Consider the following 15,452-nt stretch of genomic DNA (forward strand, 5'->3'; position numbering starts at 1 on the left):
CAGTTGTGTCTCTCTGGTCTTACTTACTCTGGATATTCCATAGACAAAGAATCATACAGTGTGTGGCCCTTTGTGTCTGGCTTCTTTCACTTAGCATGTTTCCAAGGCTCATTCACGTTATATCGGGCATTAGTACTTCGTTCTCTTCATGGCTGAATAGTATTCCACTGTAAGCATACCCTACGATGTGTTCATTCATGCATCCGTTGTTTCCCCCTTTTGGCCATTGTGAATCATGCTGCCATGAACATGGTATACATGCACTTGTTTGAGGACCTGTTTCCAATTCTTCTGAATATACACCTTGGAGTAGAATTATGGGCTTATAGGGTGATTTTATGTTTAACTTTTTGAGGAGCCACCAAACATTTCTTTATATATGTTTGTTTTAGCTGCTATTTGTGGTAATTTATTATGCAGGATTTTTAAAAGTCTATATCCAGCGACACCTGGGTGGCTCAGTCGGTTAAGCATCTGCCTTCGGCTCAGGTCATGATGCCGGGGTCCTGGGATCCAGTCCCGCTTCGGGCTCCCTGCTCAGCAGGGAGTCTGTTCCTCCCTCTGCCTGCCGCTCCCCCTGCTTGTGCCCGCTCGCGCTCTCTCTCTCTCTCTCTGACAAGTAAATAAATAAAATATTTTTTAAAAATAAATAAAATAAATAAAAGTCTACATCCATGTCTTCAAATAACATGTTCTGGATAATTTAATTGCTGCTTCTTTATTTTTCAGAAATATAATGACAACTCTCCCTTGACTTCCCACCATGAAAAATGAGGGTCAGGTCCTCTTAATTCCCACCCCCCATCCTGCCCCCAGGCAGTCTTCCCATCCTCCTCTTCCCAGGGTGGTTACGTCATAACTTTGGTAGGATTATTATGTGGTGCGTACATTACTATAACAACCATGCGGCCCGCACTGTGCTGACTCTTCCTTTCCTGCACAAAATTGGTTTTTTCTGGAGTTAATGATTTAAAATCTAGGCTTTATGTTTGCTTCATTTTCTATGTACTTATTACTATTTCAAAAATCAAACACTCTGGCAATTGTTGAAATAGCCTCTCAAGATTTGTGGACACCTCAGCTACTCCATCCATTTTAACATGCTAGAGAAGCTTCTCAGAGCCTTCTGACCTGCTGGACCCTGGACTTGGCTGGTCCTTATGCCCAGTGACCAGCTGGAGTCCTAGGGTCTCCCTTCTGGATCATTCTGGAATTTGTCCCTCTCCGTTGGGGCTCTTATTTCCTGTGTCACCTATCATTTCCTCTTACCTGGCTTACTTCCTCTTTTATGTTGCAAGATATGCTCCAGTAATTTCCCAAGAAAAGGTCCTTGGAGGTAAAACTTTTGAGACCTTACACGTCTACAAATGTCTTTATTTTACCCTCATACTTGGTTTCCAGTTTGGCTGGATCAAGAATTCTGAAGCAGAAATTATTTTCCCTCAGAATTTTCTTCATCCTAGTGTTACTGAGAAAACGAAAGCCACTTCCATTCCCAGTTCTTTGTATATGATCTGTTGCTTTCCCCTGAGGGCTTGTAGGATCTTCTCTTCGTACCCACTATTCTGTAATTTCACAAGACCTGGTGGTGTCCCTATTCACCTGTAGTCCATTCAATTTGTCATTCAGAAAGTCCTTTCGCCCTGGAAAGGCATGTCCTCTGGTTCTGAGAAATTCTCTTTAAATGTTTCATTGAGGGGCGCCTGGGTGGCTCAGTCATTAGGTGTCTGCCTTCAGCTCAGGTCATGATCCCGGGGTCCTGGGATCGAGCCCCGCATCGGGCTCCCTGCTCTGCGGGAAGCCTGCTTGCTTCTCCCTCTCCCGCTCCCCCTGCTTGTGTTCCCTCTCTTGCTGTGTCTCTCTCTGTCAGATGAATAAACAAAATCTTTAAAATAAATAAATAAATAAATATTTCATTGATAATTCATGTCTGTCTCCATCTATATCTTTATGAAATTCCCATGGCTCAGATATTGGACCATATGGACTGGCCTAGAAATTTTCTTATCTTTTCTTTATCATGCATATTCCCTTGTTTTTCTTTTTACACGACTCGCTGAGCAATATCTTCAACTTTCTTTTCCAAGACCTATATTCTAATTTTTCATTCCTGCTATCAAATTTGTAGTTTCCTAGAGCTCTTTGTTTTGAATGTTCCTTTTTTTCTTTTATCACACCTTGTTTTTGTCCCATGGCTACAGTATCTTCTCACGGTTCTGAGGATACCAAACGTGGTTTACTTTCCTGAAATGTTTCTCCTCAAATAGGCATTTCGTCCAAGGTTCTTGTTTTAGTATGTTTATTTCTTTTCCCTCTCTCATGATTAGAAGTTTTCTACAGTTGTCTGATGATTCTTGTCTGCTCAGGGTTAAGGATGGGTCCCCAAAGCGTTGGTAGGAGGCCTGGGGATGCCTGGGGATAGGAGTGTCATGGTGCGGTGACAGCTTGGGGTTGTTTAGCTAAGAAACTCCAACTCTGCATCTTAAAGCCTTTCTTTCAGAGCTCGTCAGCCTTCTGACAGGTGTATCCTGCCAGCTGCCAGCATCATGAGTGGGAAGGTCAAGAGGGAGGTGGAGGCAGGGTGGGCCAGTGCCCCGGCATATGATATTCGAGGGCCTCCTTGATGCACCTGTTTTCAGTGTGGTGCCCCAGCCCTCAACTGTGCATGCTGTGCGTCCGCCTCTGTTGCGTTCTCCCCAAAGAACAGAAGTCCAGGCTTTATGGGGCCCGGGTAGGGGAAGTCATTCAGCTCACATGGGTGGGCGGAGGTGTACTGCTTCATAAACAGACTTCCACCCAATTCCTATTTTATTACCGTTAGCCCCTCCACCCCGCCCTCCGGTTATGGAGGGGTCTGCTGCTGTCAGTTCCAGAGCCTCTGGGGGGACTCTGCCGTATGACAAGTTGGTTTTCATCACTGCCTGGCTCTCCCCATTGGTGATTCCCGGTTGGGAAGTGTTTTTCAGATCTGCTAGCGATTTGGCACTTTTGCCCCTGCTCTCCGTATTTCCAAGTTTTGCAGCTGTTACCTTTTCCCTGGCTCCCTCATCCTTGTGCATGTATGCATTTTGCATAGAAATTCCTTCCTGCCATTTTGGTGAGGTCTCAGGAAATGTCTGCAGCAGCACCATTCCTGGAAGCCCTCTCCCACCTCTCCTTGTTCTGCGAAGCTCTCAGTAAAGTTGTGGGGGAACATTCCCTGCTGGCTTTGTGGGGTGACTAGCCTGAGAACCATCTTAGGTGGTGCTGGCCTGGACACAGCCAGAACCTGACATTGTTCATCTTTTTCTTTGTTTCATCTCCCTTGAGAGTTTGAAGAATGTTTTGGGGCGGGGGGGTGGGGATTGGGAATTAGGTTGTGAGAGTATTTTTCCCAACTGGTTCCATTTGAGATTTAATTAAAAAAAAAAAAAAAAAGCACTCAGAATTCACAGGAAGAACATCCTTCTCCCAACAGAATGAAATCACTTTTAATTCATTTCCCGGGAAACTTACTGGAATGGTCTCTCCCAGCTCGGAGCGAATCCATTCTCTATTTACGCATTTCTTGGGAATCGTCCATTTCTACCATGTATTGTGATTATTTGGGGTATGGGTTTTATCTCTCTTATAAACGTTGAATTTCTTGAAGGCTAGAGACTTGGTCTTATTCGTTTTATTTTCTCTCCCCATCCCCTACTGTCACTTTGCCAGAGCAGGTGTTACTAAACATTTTATAAATGATGGAGAGAATGAATGAATGAATCGAGGGATTCTGAACAAAATAACACCCGGTAGCCGGAGTGTGTCTAACTCCTTAATCTTCCACAGTGCCTTACCCAGATGCCCCATATAGGTGCTAATACGCGTTCGGGGGCTGGCAAGAGGATATGCGGAGCCTTCAACAGTGATAACTGGACCAGAGAAGCGGGAGCGCAGCAATCTTCTTGTGTCCCTGCTGTATTCCTGCCGTGTCTAACCTAGCCCAATAAATAGCACCAGCTATCTACTGAAAAAATGAAGAAACAAAAAATTGCCTTGGGGCTGAACATCTATTCACTGCATAACCCTGTGGTTGAAAATATGGGCTCCAAATTCAGGCTGCACGGGGTCAAGTTTGGTTCTATCAGCATTCAAATGTGTGACCTTGAGACATACATGGATCCTTTCTGAGCCTCAGTTTTCTCCGCTGAGAAGTGGGGACAACACTGGTGACTAATCACACACGGGAAGCAGGTTAGAGCAGAGGCACCTAGGAAGCACCGTAGTAAATGGTAACCATTACAATTTCTCAAAAAGGTAAAGAAAATATGGCTTGTCAATGTTCTATCATGATCTCATCTTCGTGAGCCCTGGTCCTGCCCAGAAACAACAGATTTTAAAGGTGGGTCAGTCATTCCTTATTTTTTTAGTCCAAGTGGTCCGTAGTGATGAACCAGCCCCTAGTGGATGAATGCCCAGCCTCTCAAATCTCCTTCTCTCCCTGTTTCTCTCCAGGACCTCATCTGGGGCTTTTATGATGGAGCCCTCTGATCACAGAGAGGCTACCCGTGTCTGCTCCTTGACTGGTGACAGGTGATGCGTGCCCGATCCCGTGTGGCCCTCTGGAAATGGGGCTGGCTCCAAGGGCGGCAAGCTTTCACTTTTTACTTGGTGCTCTCTGACCTACTAGATCTGTGATTCGGTGTCTGACATCAACTTGGAGAAATTCTCACTCATGATTGCTTTGAATATTTCTTCTGTTTCTTTCTCTCTTTCTTGTACTCTGGCATTCCCATGATGCAGACATTACACTGTTTGTAGCTGTCCCACAGTTCTGGATATCCTGTTCTGGTTTGGGGGGTTGTATGGTTTTGTCTTGGCTTGTTTTTGTTTTCATTCTTTTCTCTTTGCTTTTCTTTTTTGAAAGTATCTATGGACATATCCTCAAGGCCACTGATTCTTTCATTAGCCGTTTCCAGTCTACTAATGAACCCATCAAAAGCATTCTTCATTTCTGTTACAGTGTTTCTAGCATTTCTTTCGATTCTTTCTTAGAATGTTCTTCTTCCTGCTTACATTGCCCACCCCAAGCATATTGTCCGTTTTTTTCCATTAGAGCTCTTAGCATATTAGTCATAGTTATTTTAAATTCCCGGTCTGGTAATTCCAACCATCCCTGCTGTCTCTGAGCCCAGTTGTGATGTTTTCTCTCTCTCTTTAAACTGTGTTTTTGCCTGCTAGTATGCCTTGTGATTTTTTTTTTGTTGAAAGCTGGACATGATGTACTGGGTAAAATAACTCCTGTAAATAGACCTTTAGTGATGTGGTGGTGAGATGGGGGGGTGGACGCGGGGAGCATTCTGTGGTTCTATGATTAGGTTGCAGTTTTTTAGTAAGCCTGAGCCTCTGGGCTGTGACCTTCACAAGTGTTTCTCAGCCCCTCAGCCCCCGTCAGTGGGACAGGATGGCTAAAGGGGGATGGAGTTGGGTATTTTCCTTGCCCCAAGTCCACTAGGCTTCTACGAAACCCCAGCTGAGGTTAGTCTCACTTAAGGGCAGGCCATGTTAAGAACAGAATGCTCTGGCTTATTTCTAAATGGTTCCTTTTCACCTGCCCCTGACTGAAGCATGGGGGGCGTTTTCTCTGATCTTCACTGTGAGAATCTGGTAGGACTCCTGGAGACAAAACTCACAAAGGTGCGGGGTCCCCTCTAGGACGGGCCCCCCCTGGAGTTTTTCTCTCTCGGACTTGTCCAGCAATTCGTCAATAACACACTAGGTTTTCCAATCCCAGGGCTGGTTCCCATGGAGGTTTCTGCTCCAGTCAATTGCCAATCTCTCTGTCTGTCTATCTCTCCAATTTGGGCATCAGTAGCTTGCCCTGTGACCTCACTTCTTCGACAGATCTAAGAAGAGTTGTTGATTTCCCGTTGCTTACTTGTTGTTGGAACAGCATGAGGACATCCAAGTTCCTCACGTGCAGGACTGGGAACTGGAAAGCCTCCTCCACTAGCCCTTTCAGCATCTGTTCCCCAGGGGCACGTGAGAACATCTGGATCCCCACCTGTTACATACAAGAGGCTTGTTTCAGGCCCGCCTCTCAGGCCTTCTCCTTGGCAAATGCTGTTTCTGGGGAAAAAAAAAAAAAAAAGAGCTTATTAAAAGGATGAGGAGGACCCCCAGAATCATCAGGAGCACTCAGCTTCTAGGAATGATATCTGGAACCTCACAACTGGCCTGCAGAGGAAACAGCAGGTCTTGCTGATGCTCCTGCCCCTGCCTTGCCAATACCACCTATGGGGTAGGAGCTCATTCTTGCGATGCCTGGGAAAACGTAACTGCCGTAGCAGCTGCTCTCAGCTCCCGCTCACACCAGCAAACGCCGATGTACAAGGACTGCGCACTCTGAGCTGGCGTGTGGGTGTGATCTGATGAGTGTACGTCACAGGCCTGCATCCTAGCTACAAGGGAGGCCGGGTATCGGGACTCCCGAGGCTGGAAATTCATCAAACACAGCAAGGGCATTCAAAGGGGGTTGGACAGCTGGACAAGATGATGCAACATGGAAAGAAAACCCTTTTTCATTTTATTATGAAAATGGTCAAACATACCTTTTATAAAATTTTGTCGGGGCGCCTGGGTGGCTCAGATGGTTAAGCATCTGCCTTCAGCTCAGGTCGTGATCCCAGGGTCTTGGGATCAAGCCCCATGTCCGCCTCCTGGCTCAGCGGGGAGCCTGCTTCTCCCTCTGCCTCTCCCCCTGCTCGTGCTCTCTCTCTCTCTCTCTGTATCTCTGTGTCTCAAATGAATAAATAAAATCTTTTAAAAATATTTTGTCAAAGAATTTTATAGTGAACATCATATAGATTTCACCATTAACACGTGACTCCACTTGGTTTGTCACACATCCATCCATCCATCCATCCATCCATCCATCCATCCATCCATCTCATTTTTGTTGCATTTCAACTGCACCATCATTAAATTGCAAACATCAGTACACCTCCCTCTAAATAATTCAGCACGACTCTCATTGAATAGAGTTTGAAATTTGCTTCCAGCTTACCTTTTCTTAACTGTTAAATTCACAATGAAATATGCAAATATTTTTTTTCTTAAAGATTTTTATTAAATAATCTCCACACCCAACTCACCCAACTTCGAGTGGGGCTCGAACTCACAACCCCGAGATCACGGGTCACATGCTCTACCAACTGAGCCACGAAATATACAAATGTTAAGTGTACATTTGTTGAAGTTTACCAATGCCTGTGTAACAAACATCCCAATCAACTATCCCAATCAAACTATCATCCCAGAAAGTTCCTTCATGTCCCTTCCCAGTCAATCCCTGTCCCCAACTCATCCCCAAAGACAACCACAGTTCTGATCTCCCAGCTCAGGTTAGTTGGCAATAATCCTTTTAATTTCGGCTTTTCCCTCAAACTATGTAGCTACAAATACCTCCCTGCCTGTCCTCCTACCTCTCTGGAAATTTGGTCAGGAGAGGTGAAATCAGGTCAAGAAATCTTCCTACTTCCCCTCCCTTGGTCTCCCTTCTCTTTCCTGCAATCAGCAGAGGGGGGCTTCCTTCACTTCCCGGATGGAAAGGATTTCAATGGGATATCCAGAGATCTCTGGCCCTGGCTTACAATAACCTTGAGGGTCTCATCTATTAGGCCTGGCTCCTGATTGTTAGTGGAGGTTTAGCCTTTACTAAGCCTTTTCTCAGCAAGGCCTAGCTTTAAAGATCATTGTCTTGTTAGACACCAATCAAAGCAAACAGAAACCCGAACACTGAATCAGGCAGCCAATGCCTGATATTTATTCTCCACTTCAGTGGGTGGGGACATAATTATAAACATAATTTATAAGACATACAGCTGAAAATACTTCAAACACATTATCCTCCATGAAGAATGAGGGAACCACATATGAACCGAGGGGAGGATCTAATATAGGTTGATATATAAACACTGATAATAAAAAAAAAAAAGTGTCCGAAGTCTATGTAGAAATGAATTTCGAAAGGAGTGATGAATGAGGAAGAATGTCTAAGTACATGAAGGGATCATGAGCGCCCATCGCAAAAACAGAGTAAGCTGTGAACGCTCCATAACTTAGTAGCAGCTTCTAGGTCCTGATGATGTCTGACAGACGGGCGGGTGGATGAACAGGGCAACACTTGGGTACCAGGGACAGGCTGTCTGTGATCTCCTGGCTCGCCCACAGCTTCTGGCCCTCACACAGGGGGCAATAACTGAAGATGGTAGCATGGAGCCTGGACGCTGGCTAGCCATGTCACCGTGGTTATTACTCTCAGGACGAAATGATGTAGAGATGAGTTAGAGATTCCCGATCTTTTATTAGTTACCCAATGACTTCACCCAGGGAATAGAATCATCTCCCATGTCACAGCTCAGATTGACGGAGGCCCAGAGAGGGGAGAGGAGAGCCTGCTACCAGACCAGTCCAGGTCTACCTGAGCTGGGTCCTTCTGACTCACTGTCCTGTGAAGATGAATTCCCAAGACAATGTAGATGACTTCCAGCCTGAGCGCACGGAGGATCATGTGTCCAGCTGGCAGCTCAGACCTTGGGATTCGCCCACAGACAGCACCAGGCTTGCAGTTGCTAGAAAGGAGGGTACCGAGCACCAGAGGGCTCAGTGGGACGCCCCTGCAGAACACAGCTGCCCTGGGATTTTTCGGGCCCATGGCCTCGACTTCACCTGAGGCCACAGCCTCACGCCCACTCCCCACTCCGTAGAAGGTAAGTACACCCTAGACCAGCATTTCTCAAACATTTCAGTTTTAGGACCTCTTTACTCTGAAAAAATTCCCAAGAACGTTTTTGCTTATGTGGGTTATAGCTCTGGATATCTGCTGACTTAGAAATTAACACTGAGGAACTTACAAAATGTTTATTCATTAACTCATTTAAACACTAACAAACCCACTGCATCTGAACACAAATAACATGTGCTTATGACAAATAACTGTATTTTCCAAACCCAAAAAATAATATTAGTAAGAGTGGCATTGTTTTACTTTCTTTCTTTCTTTTTTTTTTTTTTTTTAAAAATAAATAGAGGGCTTCACAGGAAAACAGCTATAGTCTCATATCTGCTTTTCCATTCAGTTTTTTGCAATGTCATGTATCACACGCTTCACTGTACACTCATGAGAGAATAAAAATGAAATTTAAAATAAAACCCTTCATAGTGCTATGCAAATAGGATTGACTTCACAGATTCCCTAAAAGAACCTTGGTGGCCCTGGGCCTCCCGTTGAGAATGGCAGCTCTCAGTAGAGTTTCTCAAATTGTATTATGCATATGAATCATGGGAGGAACTGTTAAAATGCAGATTCTGCTTCAGAGGGTGTGGGGAAGGGCCCAGGAGTCTACATTTCTAACCAGCTCCCAGCTTCCTTGGGGGAAGGGGCAGGGAGGATGCTGATGCTGCTGGTCCTAGGACCACACACTCACAGATTCACTACTCGGCCTCTGACACTGTCCAAGGCAGGGCCACAGAGATGCCCTGCATCTTGGAAAAGTCATGGTGTCCTCCAATCCATATAATTAAAAAAATTTTTTTAAATTAAGAATTAAAAGAGTAAATTTGAAATTAAATAAAGCCCCCAAATCCTTCTTTTTCCCAAAGTGATCACTTCATTTTCTTTTTTAAATTATTTTTAAAACTTGTTTTTGGTGTGCACACTTTGCTGGTGTGAAGCCTATGAGTAATCCATTACGGTTCAAAGGGCGGAGGTCCCACCTAGGTCTCTGCTGCTCTGAGAAAGCCTCTCCCCTATGCTCCGCTGCCCACGAGGAGGCCCCTGTTTTTCTGTATTCCCCCCACCAAAAGGACAGAGGACGTTAGCGTGACCCCCCTCTCCACCAGATAGAGGGCTCGGTGCTGGGAGCAGGTGAGAGGACAGAGAAGCTCTCCAGATGTCTGTCGTCAAGGAAACGGAAACGCAAGGACGCCAGAACAGCTCCGCAAAGAGCATGACATTTCTTCCTAAGGGCGAAAACCTGGGAAAAAATGACATTCCCATCAATTCAGGGAAAGTAAGCAAAATTATATAAACTGGCACTAGAAATGCCACTAGTGATGAGTGTGCACGTGTGTATTCGTGATCCGGAAAGGGAGCATGACATGAGCAGGTCATACAGTTAAGTGAAAAGGTTAGGCTCTAAATCCACGTCTCCGTACAGCGGGATGTGTGTGTATTTATTTACATATGTTTGCAGTGACATGCATGTATACCTTCTTCTTTCTCTACGTTGATTGAGTAGAGTATATATTATTTTTACAGTCAGAAAAGCAAACTATTTTTAAAGATTTTTATTTATTCGGGGTACCTGGGTGGCTCAGTCGGTTAAGTGTCTGCCTTTGGCTCAGTTCATGATCCCAGGGTCCTGAGTTCGAGCCCTGCATTGGGCTCCCTGCTCTGCAGAGAGCCTTCTTCTCCCTCTCCCTCTGCCCTGCTGTTCCCCCTGCTTGTGCGTGCTCTCTCTCGCAAATAAAAGAATAAAATCTTAAAAAAAAATTTTTTTTATTTATTTGAGAGAGAGAGAAAAAGCACAAGCCGGGGGGAAGGGCAGAGGGAGAGGGAGAAGCAGACTCCCCACGGAGCAGGGAGCCTGATGTGGGACTCGATCCCAGGACCCTAGGATCATGACCTGAGCCAAAGGCAGACACTTAACCGACTGAGCCACCCAGGTGTCCTGGAAAAGCAAACTATTTTTAAAGCATGTGTTTATTCCACAGGCACAGATTTATTTTGTGAAGCAACATTGGGGTTGTCCCAGTCTTTGGTTCCTGCCTGATCGTGTAGAATCAGACAAGGTCAGAACTCATAAGACCTAGTCTGCAATCTTATTAGGCATCACGGCCCAGAGAAGGTAAGTGACTGGCCGAGGGTCACACAGCCAGTTTGGCCCGGAGATAACAGAGCCCCGTCTCCTTGCTCTCATCCCAGAGTACATTGCTCTCCTCTAAGCTTGACTATGAATTGTCGTCTGGGGTTGTTTGGGGCTGGATGGCCGGGGGGTGGGGGGGTGCTTTTTAAATGCCCCATTTTCTGGGAGCCCAAGTCCAGGCAAACCCAAGATGAAAGATAAAGGGCCCTGGATGAGACAGTGATTAGTGGGGAGGAGCCTGACCCGCACAGGCAGAAAAGCAGCCTCAGTAGGGCCTGGGTCCGCAGCTGCGGGGCAGGAGGGAAGGAAGAGCCTGGCCCGGGGCCAGGAGGCTGTAATTAAAGGCAATGCAGGCCTGCAAACAGCCCATTAAAGATGTTTGCCCTGCATCAAACTCAACCCTTCTGCCACTTTCCACATCAAACACTTGGGGATTTTATACACTTTCCTGCATGCTCAGGTGATCACAGGGAGCCATGGTGCACAGCGCTTGCTGGCCTTGCCCCTTCTTGCCCGCCCCCCCCCCCCCCCCCGTCTTCCAGAGTCCCCCCCACACACACTCCCCCTTTCCTCCCTGACCCAGCCCCACCCAGCCTCTGTGGGCCCCAAGTCATCTGCTCAAGGCACTTACCAACAGAGAGAATCGTCCCTCCCAGCTCCCAGGAAGATAAAATTCCTTCTGTTTCATTCAATGAGATAAGACTTCACAAGCTTTGAGGTTTGGAATCTTGGAGCCTTGGGATCTTAACCTTTGAGCTAAGATGATGCTTCATGCTTTAGGCCAGTCCTTTTAGGTCACAGGTGGAGAAGCCAGGGTTCTGAGATGAAGAGGTCTTGCTCAAGGTCATGAGCACGGGTGGCTGCCAGATCTCTAAGCTTCAGGCTGGAGCCAGCTCACAAAGTCAGGTGAATTAGCCTTGGCTTTGAACCCAAGAACCACTCCCCTCTTTCTTACTGACCTCCTCCCAAAAGCCTAGGTTGATGTCACTCCCGGACAGGGAGACCCTGCAAGAAGTCCAAGGAATTGGGCTGTCTGGGCCTAGACAGAAACGGGGCCTCAGTTTCTCCCCCAGTTTCTCCTTCCAATTTCCAGGCTAAATTTCACTCAGGCAGAGCGGCAGGGCAGCATGCCAACTCCGTTGTCCCACCCCAAAGCTCAGAAGTCCCAAACTGGAAAGTTCACAGACTTTGAAGAGGTGGACAAGCTCAGGAATGGTCCAACCCGCACAGGATGAGCGACTGCCAGAGCCGAGGGACAGGTGAGTCAGGGTCCCTGGGCATCCATCCAGACCCTGTCCATGAGTTATCTCAGTCACCCCCAGGGTCGCCCTGTAAGGAGAGGCCCCTGTCTTCATTTTACTGCTCCTGTGACCAGGAGATGAGCTGGCCTTCAACCCCAGGCCTACGTGGGTCTGAAGTTTCTCCCTCTGAAACTCAGGGCTCCTTCCTGGAAGTCGAGCCTGCTGGTGGGGCCTGTGGGAGGCAGAGGGTGTGGCATGGTTGGGGGGAGCACTGCAGGCCTTACCCCTGTAGATGCCTCTGGGAGCCCGGCACAGAAGAGAGCACCTTGGCCCAGGAGGCTCCTGCCCTCACCCAGGATAGGAGAAGCCAGCCCCAGACCAGTTGCAGTGAGCCCCGGGGTCCCAGCCCCAGCTCTGCAGCTTATTACCACGCACCTCGAGGGCACCCTCTCCGAGGCTCCGTTTTCTCATCGGAGGGCTGCTGGGAGGGTGAGAACAGGAGACCATGAGCCCAGTTCCTGTCGGCTTTCCTCTCCCTCTCCTCTGTTCTTGCCAGGCTTGTGACCTTTCTGGGCCTCAGTTTCTCCCACAGACCAGCTCCCAAATCTGTGTGCAGAAAGCCTCTTGGCTGAAGCCACTCCCACGCTGGACACCCTTGAGGTGCAAACCAGGAAAATTAGTGGGTGATCAGGTGTCACTGCCAGGGTAAGAAAGGCCACACCCCCTCTAGGATTCTGACTGTCCTGCCCGGCAGCGCCCTGAGATCCGCCGTGTGAACTCGGGGCTGGCTGGCTGCTCCTACACGCCGTCCACACGGTCTGCACACTGCGCCCCGAGCAAGCAAGAGCAGGCTGCCCCGGCATGGCAGGTGAGTGGGCAGGGCCTGGGGGCCTCGGGGCACAGGGCCTCCAAGGGGAGCTTCAGGAAACTGCACAATCCATGCACTGCTCCCTCATGCTCCCGAAGACATGGAGGCCCAGAGATAGAAAGAGCCATCGCCAGACGGCCGGGCAAGGCCGTGACAGAGCCCTTCCTGGCCTGAAGCCAGGCCTTCCCCGCCCACCTGGCAAGCAGGGGGAGCGGGGGGGGGGGGGGGGGGCCCATGGGCTGTGTCCTCTTCAAATTCCCACCCCAAAGACTCGAGGGCAAGAGCGGCTCTGTCTGAGGTAAAAAGAGCTACGTGACCTTGAGCAGGAGAATTTGCCTTTCGTGCCTCCATTTTCCCATCTGTAAAATGGGAATTATTACAAATCTTCTCACAGGCCCGCTGTGAGGAACTGATGAGACCGAGTGTGCCAAACACCCCACAATATTTCATGTGGGGCCTCATAGGCAGCAGACTCAGAAAATGCACCACCCTCTGTGGGCCCAATATAGTGAGGGGCAAACTCACTTCCACCCCAGGAACTCATCCGCTAGCTCACAATTACATATTTTTTGCCTCCCCTGGCTTGGTGCTGGGGTCCACGGGGTGAGCAAGTCAGCCCACACAAGGGTCCTAGGTCTTTAAAGGAATTTCCTAATTCTATGCCTCCTATCTTCTATTGTCCAAGATCATGTGACAATCATATGAGTCAACTCTTGTTTATTTTTTGACTTTCAAAGTCAGGTAGTTTAATTTCCTTGTCATATTTGAACTTCTTCTCACCCCACCCTGGCAGTTGCTAACATTTATGGGCATCCTGGGCCCTGGCTTTTGGGCTGGGTCTGCTCCCTGAGGGCCTTGCCCCCGCAGCTCACTCCCAGATTGCTGTTTCAAGAGCCGGGGCTGCTTCTGCCCTGTTAGCCCTGGGTTCCAGGGGACTGGCTCTGCTTCCTTTGGGATCTATCTACATTTCGGGGCACACCTAGAGGTCCTTCTTCCCTAATTATCTGATACACTATCAGACTTAAAGTTGACAAAGTTTAATGGCTGAGAAAAGACCCTTCTGGGAGCAGAGTCAGGGACAGGGGTTTCCAGTGTCAGATCTGTTACTAACTTGCTGGGTGGCCATTCCTCTCTCTGAAACTCAGTTTCTCCTCCTGTAAAATAATGGGGAGACCCATCACACCTAGCAAGTAGAAGGGACAGATAGGTCGAATTCAGTTCCTTGGTCATCTGGGTCTTGCTGGCTTCTTGGGGACTTACTCCTCTGAGCAGTAAGCACCTGCCCACCATGGAATCAGTGCGTGAATGACCAAGACATCGGATTCTGAGAGCAAAGTGCGTGGCCTGCGTGCTGATTCTCCTCTCCCCACTGTCCATGGCAGACATCACGAGTTGAGCCCCGAACTCCCTCCCTCCTCCCCCCCCCCCCCCCCCATGGGACCAGGATGTGGCCCGGGGATTCTCCTCAACATAGTTCTTCAAGTAGTCCTACCAGTCGATCGGTGCCAGCAAATGAAGAAACCCTTTTGCCATTATTGGATTATAATAAGCTTTCAGCTCGGAAATTCTAAGAATCGAAGGACGTACTCTGGGCAGAGGTTGGTTCTGGCCAGGACGTTCTCACTATTGCCTAGTGGTGAGAGAGGCCAGCAGCTTCCAACAGGACCAGAAAGGAAAGGGAGATTGGACAGTGGCCCCAGGCAATGCCCCAATTAATCATTTAGCTGTGGAGGTCAGGTGCTCATGATGCACACTAAGGATAGGGTCATAATGGGGCCATTAAAAACCAATTATGCGGAGTCCAGAGTCTGGGAGAGATTGCTGGTGTCAGCAGAGCCTCCTGGGCTCAGCCCCACTGGGTGCCAGCCCTGGGGCTAGGACAGAGATCTGGGGAGGAGAGCATCACCAGCTGACTGGTGTCACCCCAGGGCTGGAGGAGAAAGAGCTGGGGGGTGAGCTAAGGCTAGGGGTGGGTTGGCGGTGAAGAGTGGGGGGGGGGGGGCAGGAGGCAAACTTTTCCTCCAAGTAGGACCCGTTCTTAGGCTCACGTCTGGGGCCAGCAGGTGAGCAAGGGAGCTGGAGAAAAGATGCGCTTGGCCAGGAGGGGAGTGGCAGGAGGGGCAGATGGTGAAGGACCTTGAATGGCAGCATCCCAGCTGTGGGTCTGATGGCTGTGAAGCAGGGGAAATGACACGCTGACCTCGTGCGGTAAGGAGGGTCCCTTCTCCTCGCAGAAGCTGGGTTTCTCCATAGTAACGGAATGGACTGAACAGCGTGAGCTGGAAAACGCTGAGAGGCTGTTGGAGCTGTGCGGTAATTTCAGCAAGAGGTGAAGAGGGGAGAGTACAAAGAAAACCAGTGCGTGTGGGAATAGGGAAGGGGCGGACCGAAGCGGTGGGGGACACGTGGGGAGAGGAGGAGCCCCCGCCCCCGCACGGACCCAGCGAACCGTGG

The sequence above is a fragment of the Callorhinus ursinus genome, unplaced genomic scaffold (assembly GCF_003265705.2).
Source record: "Callorhinus ursinus isolate GAN/ISIS: 27379988/994484 unplaced genomic scaffold, GSC_fseal_2.0 scaffold29, whole genome shotgun sequence".
Lineage (NCBI taxonomy): Eukaryota > Metazoa > Chordata > Mammalia > Carnivora > Otariidae > Callorhinus > Callorhinus ursinus.